Source organism: Netta rufina (genome assembly GCF_964035555.1).
Source record: "Netta rufina genome assembly, chromosome: W".
Taxonomy (NCBI): Eukaryota; Metazoa; Chordata; class Aves; order Anseriformes; family Anatidae; genus Netta; species Netta rufina.
The window spans coordinates 9,990,446-9,999,391 of record NC_140139.1 but is presented as its reverse complement, the minus strand read 5'-3'; positions in this window follow the sequence as shown (position 1 = coordinate 9,999,391).

Genomic DNA, 8,946 nt, shown 5'->3' with positions numbered 1-8,946 from the left:
CATCCCACTTTCTCATGTCCTCTCCATGGTCTCGTAAGTAAAACCACAGGGTGGCACGGGGTGAGTACCCACCATATCGTCTTCCTTGTGTGGGTGAACGCCTACCCCTGACAGCTGAGACACTGCTTTGTACAGGTGCGAAGGAGAATAATCTCTCTTCAAGTTGGTGAACCTTTTCAGAAAGTTTCTCCCAAGTGTTCTCCTTTGGTCGGTGGGCACTGGTTGGTTCAGGTGGGGAGGACAATAGATTCTCTTCAAGTTGGTGAACCTTTTCAGAAAGTTTCTCCACAGCTGAGACGCAGGCCTGTAAGGAAGAGGAGAGACTTTCTTCGTACTGCCGGAGTTGTTTAGCCGCTTCACCCACTGTGGGTTCCTCATCCTCTTTCCAGGCCATTATTGCCAATGAGCTGGCATATGATGATGGTGCACTCCGTACAAACTTCCGCCACATGGGTCGTGTACACTTGACTTCATCTGGATCTGTGGATGTTTGATTGAGGTCTGGATCCTCATAAATCACTTCCCGTACGGCTAATTCCCTCAGGTACTGGATTCCCTTCTCCATAGTGGTCCACTTGCCTGGTAGACATAAAATATCTTCCTTGAAGGGATACCTTTCCCTCACAGCTGAGAGGAGACGCCTCCAGAGGCTGGTGGGTCGTGCTCCATCTGCAATTGCTTTGTCAATGCCGGCGTCTCGAGCAAGGGATCCCAGCCGCTTGGCTTCCCTGCCGTCTAATTCCACACAATTGGCTCCAGAGTCCCAGCACCGGAGCAGCCAGGTGACAAGCTGCTCACCTATACAGCGACCAAAATCTTTTCGCACATCTCGTAGCTCGCGCTCGTTTAGGCTTCGGGTAGTTACTGTTGCTCTTTCGGCATCCTCATCTTCCTCCTCCTGAATCCTTGACGGCCCAGCGTCGTCATCATCTTCGTCATCTCTATACTTAGTTTTGGCAGAAGCCTTACCTGGATTGGCAGAAGACTCTCTGCGTTCTAAACGACTTGAATTTCTGTACCATATTTTCACCTTCTCTACAGGGGCAGCTTGCACTGCTACTGCTCGTTTCTCTGACTTTGTTACAGGGTCTGCCACAGGGGTTGGAATGCCCTCTGCAGGGTCAACTTGCACTGCTACAGCTCGTTTCTCTGACACGGCCACAGGAGCTGGAGCGGCTACAGGAGCTGGAGCAGTTGCAGGAACCGGAGCTGTAGCGGCTACAGGAGCTGGAGCTGGAGCTGGAGCAGTTGCAGGAGCTGGGACTGGAGCAGCAGTAGGAGCTGGAGCTGGAGCGGCTTCAGGAGCTGGAGCTGGAGCGGCTTCAGAAGCTGGGACTGGAGCAGTTGCAGGAACTGGGACTGGAGTAGCGGCCGGAGCTGGAACTGGAGCGACTGCAGGAACTGGGACTGGAGCAGCTGCAGGAGCTGGAGCTGGAGCGGCTTCAGGAGCTGGAGCTGGAGCAGTTGCAGGAACTGGGACTGGAGTAGCGGCCGGAGCTGGAACTGGAGCGACTGCAGGAACTGGGACTGGAGCAGCTGCAGGAGCTGGGACTGGAGCGGCTGCAGGAGCTGGGACTGGAGCGGCTGCAGGAGCTGGGACTGGAGCGGCTGCAGAATCCACCGTAGGGGTCACAGTGGCCGTTGGATCTGTCACAGGGTTTGGAGTGGCCGCAGGGTCTGTCACTAAGTTGACAGCAGTATCAATGGCAGCTCGATAGGCATGAGCCAGGCCCCAGCACGTTACAATGATTTGTGTTACTTTGGAACTGCCAGAATCATTACACCTTTTTTTCAAGCATTCTGCCAGTTTTTGAGGATTTTGCCATTGTTCAGGGGTGAATTTCCAACACACTGGGGGTGCCAACTGCTCTAGATGCCTGCCCATATCCACCCATACTCCCTGCCACCCACAACTATACTGCCTCCGGGCAGATCTCCGGATGAGCTTCATAAGTAGTTGTTTAACTTTAAGCAGAATCTGAAGTGCATTCATGAGGCAGAACAACAAGACTATGGTATTCTGAGTATTCCAGAAATATTCAATATCTTGGAGAGCTATTGTGACAAGCTCAGGGGATAAGAGGGTGGTGAAGGAGGAAGGCAGAGTGACCCAGGAGGATACAGGGGTGGTGAAAGAGAAAGGGAGAGTAAGCAAGTAAGGAAAAATATCCTCCCCTTTCCCCTCCACAGATTGACTCTCTAATGGAGAAAAACAATAGGTATAATTGCTAATAGTTCCCAAGATGCTGTTTCCAAAGTACAGAGTCCACGATGTTACTGAGTATAAATACCAAGTTAGAGTCATGACCAGATATCTTATCGTCTCATAAGCCATTGCTATAACACTTAGTACCATAATGGTCTGAAACCAGGGCCCGGAGAGGAGAAACAACACTACAGAGAGCAAATACGGAAAATAATGTACTATAATACTCAATTTGGAAAACAGGCGCAGCAGAGTTGTGATTAAAGCAATCAGCATTATGACAAGTGACTATTAAGCAGGTCTAATCCTTACACCAATTTTAGTTTAACACACTCTGATCAGATCTGCCGTTATCTCAACCTTTCGGGCCCCACGTTGGGCGCCAAAAAGACTGTCGTGGTTTAACCTGACCGGCAGCTAAACACCACGCAGCCGTTCGCTCACCCTCCCCCCTCCCTCTCTGGGACGGGGGAGAGAAATGGAAAGTGAAGCCCGTGAGTTGAGATAAAGACAGTTTAATAAGACAGGAAAAAAAAAAATAACAAAAATAATAATAACAATAATAATAATGATGATACAATGGGGATAATACGAAAGTAATAATAGTATGTACAAACAAGTGATGCACAATGCAATTGCTCACCACCCGCTGACCGATGCCCAGCCTAACCCCGAGCAGTCCGTCCCCCTCCCCCCGGCTAGCCACCCCTATATATTGTTTAGCATGACGTCAGATGGTATGGAATACCCCTTTGGCTAGTTTGGGTCACCTGTCCTGGGTCTGTCCCCTCCCAGCTCTTACTGCACCCCCCAGCCTGCCCGTTGGCAGGACAGAGCAAAGGCTGAGATGTCCTTGGCTTAGTATAAGCACTGCTCTGCAACAATTAAAGCATCGGGGTGTTATCAGCACTCTTCTCATTCTAAGCCAAAACACAGCATTCCACCAGCTACTAGGAAGAAAATTAATTCTGTGCTAACTGAAACCAGGACAACCAGTAACTACCAAAACTTGGAGGGTTGAATCCGCTCCTGGGGAACTGAAACTAAAGCTAAAGAAGAACTAATATTCTGGCAACGAGGCTCTGCATGAATTAAGGGCACCAGATAAAGAGGACAAGCCTGAAGGGAGGAAAGGGAGAAGGCAAGACCGGGGCAGGACCCTCCACTGCGGTGTGTATGGTCTACCGAGGGAGGCAACCCCTATGGGTATTGACTGACGAGTGAGAGGGCCTCGACCGGACTTCTCCCACACTAAGGTCAGGTTGTCCCGAGAAAATAACATAAGAACCTCTTTTTTTAAACCCATATAAAATTGTGATTTGTTTTCCAGGAGCTGGATCACCCCAACAGGCTGAATGGTAACACAAGCCTGAATCGACCCTGAAAGCGGGCCCAACCCCTTGATTGAAGGTGTTTGCCTATTATGATCCAGCTATGTGGGCAGAAGACAGATCCTGGGGCTATAGGACCCCAATATATATGCTTAATAGAATAATTAGGTTACAAGCTGTAATAGAAATAGTTGTAAATAAAACCAGAGATGCACTTGGATTAATTGCAAAGCAAAATACCAAGATGAAAACTGTTTTGTATCAAAATCGCTTAGCTTTAGATTATTTACTAGCACAAGAAGGAGGAAAATTTAACTTTAGTAATGGCTGTTCAAAGATTGATGATGAGGGTGTTTCTTCCTAGTAGCTGGTAGAATGCTATGTTTTGGCTTAGGATGAGAAGAGTGCTGATAACATGCTGTTTTAATTGTTGCAGAGCAGTGCTTACACCAAGCCAAGGACGTCTCAGCTTCTCACTGTCCTGCCAGCGGGCAGGCTGGGGTTGCAAGAGCTGGGAGGAGGGCCAGACTGCTCGGGGTTAGGCTGGGCATCGGACAGCGGGTGGCTTCACTTTCCTGTTTCTCCCCCATCCCAGAGAGGGAGGGGGGGAGGTGAGCGAATGGCCATGTGGTGTTTAGCTGCCAGATGGGTTAAACCACAACAGAAAGAAAAGCTGTAAATGAACTTGTAAAAGAAATGAAGAAAATTGCACGTCTGTCGTGGTTTAACCCGGCCGGCAGCTAAACACCACACAGACGTTCGCTCACCCTCCCCCCTCCCTCTCTGGGACGGGGGAGAGAAATGGAAAGTGAAGCCCGTGAGTTGAGATAAAGACAGTTTAATAAGACAGGAAAATAATAATAATAATACAATGATGATAATAGTACTACTACTAATAATATGTACAAACAAGTGATGCACAATGCAATTGCTCACCACCCGCTGACCGATGCCCAGCCTAACCCCGAGCAGTCCGTCCCCCTCCCCCCGGCTAGCCACCCCTATATATTGTTTAGCATGACGTCAGATGGGATGGGATACCCCTTTGGCTAGTTTGGGTCACCTGTCCTGGGTCTGTCCCCTCCCAGCTCTTACTGCACCCCCAGCCTGCCTGTTGGCAGGACAGAGCGAAAGGCTGAGGTGTCCTTGGCTTGGCATAAGCACTGCTCTGCAACAATTAAAACATCGGGGTGTTATCAGTACTCTTCTCATCCTAAACCAAAACACAGCATTCCACCAGCTACCAGGAAGAAAATTAATTCTGTTCTAACTGAAACCAGGACATCTATCCATCCCTTATTCCATACCATTTATGTCATGCTCAGGTTACACTCTTTTCCATACATTCTAATTAGTCACCTACAGTAGTCATGGTAGTGATAACATACAGTATTATATAGTAATTAACATGGTACAATTCAGTTCATGGGCTATTCTCACCCAGTATTAAATCTCCTTGAGGTACACACCGGACCTCTCCGTTCTTTTGCATCACCCACCAAGTGTATCCAGGTCGCTGAGCGAAAACAATTCCACGAATGGGTTTGCCTTTTCCTGAGGCAGGAGTAGCCCAGACTGTTTTACCCAGCATATTTCTTACATGCACTACAGGAACTTTATCCCCATCTACAGTACGTAACAGGTTTGATTGGGCAGGTCCAGCTCGGTTGGCAGATCCCCTAGTATTGAGTAACCAGGTGGCCTTCGCCAAATGCGTATCCCAATTTTTGAATGTCCCAGCGCCCATTGCTTTCAATGTAGTCTTTAACAGTCCATTGTATCGTTCAACTTTCCCGGAGGCTGGTGCATGATAGGGGATGTGATACACCCACTCAATACCATGTTCTTTGGCCCAAGTGTCTATAAGGTTGTTTCGGAAATGAGTCCCATTGTCTGACTCTATTCTTTCTGGGGTACCATGTCGCCATAGGACTTGCTTTTCAAGGCCCAGGATAGTGTTCCGGGCGGTGGCATGAGGCACAGGATATGTTTCCAGCCATCCGGTGGTTGCTTCCACCATTGTAAGTACATGGCGCTTGCCATTGCGAGTTTGAGGGAGTGTGATGTGATCAATCTGCCAGGCCTCTCCATATTTATATTTCAGCCATCGTCCTCCATACCAAAGAGGCTTTGACCGTTTGGCTTGCTTGATTGCAGCACATGTTTCACAGTCATGAATAACCTGTGCTATAGCGTCCATGGTCAGGTCCACCCCTCGATCACGATTCCATCTGTATGTTGCATCTCTACCTTGATGGCCTGAGGTGTCATGGGCCCATCGGGCTATAAATAATTCACCTTTATGCTGCCAATCCAGGTCCACCTGAGCTACTTCAATCTTAGCAGCCTGATCCACCTGCTGGTTGTTTTGATGTTCTTCAGTAGCCCGATTCTTGGGCACATGAGCATCTACATGGTGTACCTTTACATCGAGGTTCTCTACTCGAGCAGCAATATCTTGCCACAATGCAGCAGCCCAGATGGGTTTGCCCCTGCGCTGCCAGTTGTTCTGCTTCCATTGCTGTAACCATCCCCACATGGCATTTGCTACCATCCATGAATCCGTAGAGATATAGAGAACTGGCCACTTTTCTCGTTCAGCAATGTCTAAAGCCAGCTGAGTGGCCTTCATTTCTGCAAACTGACTCGAGTCACCTTCTCCCTCAGCAGCTTCTGCAACTCGTGGTGTAGGACTCCATACAGCAGCCTTCCATCTCCGATGCTTCCCCACAATACGACAGGACCCATCAGTGAACAGAGCATATTTCTTCTCATTTTCTGGTAACTGGTTGTACAGTGGGGCTTCTTCAGCACGACCCACCTCCTCCTCTGATGATATCCCAAAGTATTTGCCTTCTGGCAAGTCCATAATCACTTCCAAGATTCCTGGGCGACTGGGGTTTCCTATTCGAGCCCGCTGAGTAATCAGTGCAACCCACTTGCTCCATGTAGCATCAGTTGCATGATGCGTAGAAGAGACCCTTCCCTTGAACATCCAGCCTAGTACCAGCAATCGGGGTGCTAGGAGGAGCTGCGCTTCAGTACCGACCACCTCCGAAGCAGATCGAACTCCTTCATATGCTGTCAATATCTCCTTTTCAGTTGAACTATAGCAGGCCTCAGATCCTCTGTATCCCCGACTCCAAAACCCCAGGGGCCGACCTCGAGTTTCCCCAGGTTCTTTCTGCCAGAGGCTCCAGGTGGGGCCGTTCTCCCCGGCTGCGGTGTAGAGCACATTCTTTACATCTGGTCCTGTTCGAACTGGCCCAAGGGCTACTGCATGGACTATTTCCTGCTTGATTTGTTCAAAGGCTTGTCGTTGTTCAGGGCCCCATTCAAACTCATTCTTCTTACGGGTTACTTGGTAGAGCGGGTTTACAATCAGACTGTAATTTGGGATGTGCATTCTCCAAAACCCCACAACACCTAGGAAAGTCTGTGTTTCTTTTTTGTTAGTTGGTGGAGACATAGCTGTTATTTTGTTGATCACATCCATTGGGATTTGACGACGTCCATCTTGCCATTTTATTCCTAAAAACTGGATCTCTCGTGCAGGTCCTTTAACTTTATTTTGGTTTATGGCAAAACCGGCTTTCAGAAGGATTTGGACTATTTTCTTCCCTTTCTCGAAAACTTCCTCTGCTGTGTCACCCCACACAATAATGTCATCGATGTACTGCAGGTGTTCAGGAGCTTCCCCCTGCTCCAGCGCAGACTGGATCAGTCCATGGCAAATGGTAGGGCTGTGTTTCCACCCCTGGGGCAGCCGATTCCAAGTATATTGGACTCCCCTCCAAGTGAAGGTAAATTGTGGCCTGCACTCTGCTGCTAGAGGGATGGAGAAAATTGCATTAGTGATATCAATTGTGGCGTACCACTTGGCTGCCTTTGATTCAAGTTCGTACTGAAGTTCCAGCATGTCCGGCACTGCAGCACTCAGTGGTGGCGTCACTTCGTTCAGGCCACGATAGTCCACTGTTAGTCTCCACTCACCATTAGACTTTAGCACTGGCCATATGGGACTATTGAAAGGTGAATGAGACTTGCTGATCACTCTTTGGCTCTCCAATTGACGAATTAGCTTATGGATGGGAATCAGGGAGTCTCGGTTGGTGCGATATTGCTGCCGGTGCACAGTTGTGGTAGCAATTGGCACTTGCTGTTCTTCGACCCTCAGCAACCCCACAACAGAGGGGTCCTCTGAGAGACCAGGCAAGGTAGATAATTGTTTAATGCCCTCTGTCTCTACGGCAGCTATACCAAAAGCCCACCGGAACCCTTTTGGGTCCTTGAAATATCCTCTTCTAAGATAGTCTATGCCAAGGATACATGGAGCATCTGGGCCAGTCACAATGCGGTGCTTTTCCCACTCATTCCCAGTCAGACTCACTTCAGCCTCCAATACAGTCAACTGCTGAGATCCCCCTGTCACTCCACAAATACAGATGGGCTCTGGTCCTTTATAGCTCGATGGCATTAGAGTACATTGTGCACCGGTGTCTACTAAAGCCTTATACTTCTGTGCGTCTGACATGCCAGGCCATCGAATCCACACAGTCCAATAAACTCGATTGTCCCTTTCCTCCCCCTGGCTGGAGGCAGGGCCCCCCTAATCCTGGTCAGAATCTTCTTCGTTTCTGTGTTTGAAGGACTGTCTGCTGGAAGTTGGAGCAGCAAACTTTTCAGAGAATCCCTTTTTCTTGATTGTTTTCTTTTGCAACTCACGTACCCGTGCCTCTAGGGTCGCGGTAGATTTTCCATCCCACTTTCTCATGTCCTCTCCATGGTCTCGTAAGTAAAACCACAGGGTGGCACGGGGTGAGTACCCACCATATCGTCTTCCTTGTGTGGATGAACGCCTACCCCTGATAGCTGAGACACTGCTTTGTACAGGTGCGGAGGAGAATAATCTCTCTTCAAGTTGGTGAACCTTTTCAGAAAGTTTCTCCCAAGTGTTCTCTTTTGGTCGGTGGACACTGGTTGGTTCAGGTGGGGAGGATGATAGATTCTCTTCAAGTTGGTGAACCTTTTCAGAAAGTTTCTCCACAACTGAGACGCAGGCCTGTAAGGAAGAGGAGAGACTTTCTTCGTACTGCCGGAGTTGTTTAGCCACTTCATCCACTGTGGGTTCCTCATCCTCTTTCCAGGCCATTATTGCCAATGAGCTGGCATATGATGATGGTGCACTCCGTACAAACTTCCGCCACATGGGTCGTGTACACCTGACTTCATCTGGATCTTTGGATGTTTGTCTGAGGTCTGGATCCTCATAAATCACCTCCCGTACGGCTAATTCCCTCAGGTACTGGATTCCCTTCTCCATAGTGGTCCACTTGCCTGGTAGACATACAAGTTCTTCCTTGAAGGGATACCTTTCCCTCACAGCTGAGAGGAGACGCCTCCAGAGGC